The sequence below is a fragment of the Heptranchias perlo genome, chromosome 20, assembly GCF_035084215.1.
Source record: "Heptranchias perlo isolate sHepPer1 chromosome 20, sHepPer1.hap1, whole genome shotgun sequence".
Taxonomy (NCBI): domain Eukaryota; kingdom Metazoa; phylum Chordata; class Chondrichthyes; order Hexanchiformes; family Hexanchidae; genus Heptranchias; species Heptranchias perlo.
This window is the reverse complement of record NC_090344.1, coordinates 19,779,949-19,780,677: the sequence shown is the minus strand read 5'-3', so window position 1 is coordinate 19,780,677 and position 729 is coordinate 19,779,949. Positions and strand designations below refer to the sequence as shown.

Here is a 729-nt window from a genome sequence, read left to right as displayed (position 1 = left end):
TTTTTGCCGCTTCCCTTCCATACCTCAGCTGGTCGAGTGACAAGACTGTCGTGGAAAATAAGACAAAGTCATCCTTATGTCATTTATTGAATTCCGGCTCGAAGGAGTACGTGTGCTTTTGCAATAAGCAGCAATTAGTTCAAGGTCACTCTCTTAATTTTACACACAACTTACAGATTAACATGTTGCCATGAAAGCACAGGACGCCTCTTTTCCTTTCACAAACTTCAGAACTTTCTGTGTCTGCCCAAACAAGGCTGTTTTGCCTCTGCTCACCAGCAGGGAGTGCTTTTGAGCAACAATACTTCAAAACACTCAGCTCTCGCTCTCAGGCAAAAGAAGTCTTCGATCAGCACCGGACTCCACGAGTCTGAACATGTCAACAGGCGCACGGTGAACAATCACCAAAGACAGTGATTTATATCTCTTCCCTTCGATAGCTCAGCTGGTAGAGCGGAGGACTGTAGTGCATTAACCAAAGTAAAGTCATCCTTAGGTCGCTGGTTCAATTCCGGCTCGAAGGAGTGAGTGTGCTTTTGGAATAAGCAGCAATTACCACATGGTCGATCTCTGAACTTTCCAGGCAGCTTACAGATTAACATGTTGCCACTGAGTCACAGGACACCACTTTTCCTTTCTCAAACCTGAAAGCTTTCTGTGTCTGCCCGAGCACGGCAGTTTCACTCGAGCATTTCCCTCTGCTCACCAGCAGGGAGTGCCTTTGAGCAG

At 46.5% G+C, this 729-nt stretch overlaps 1 non-coding gene across 1 annotated transcript; it reads left to right on the top strand.

Annotated features, from left to right (window-relative positions):
* Positions 1–430: 430 nt before the first annotated feature.
* On the top strand, positions 431–524 carry trnay-gua (transfer RNA tyrosine (anticodon GUA)). Its single transcript has 2 exons — positions 431–467; positions 489–524. It is a non-coding gene; the product is annotated as a tRNA-Tyr (tRNA).
* The last annotated feature ends 205 nt before the right edge of the window (positions 525–729 follow it).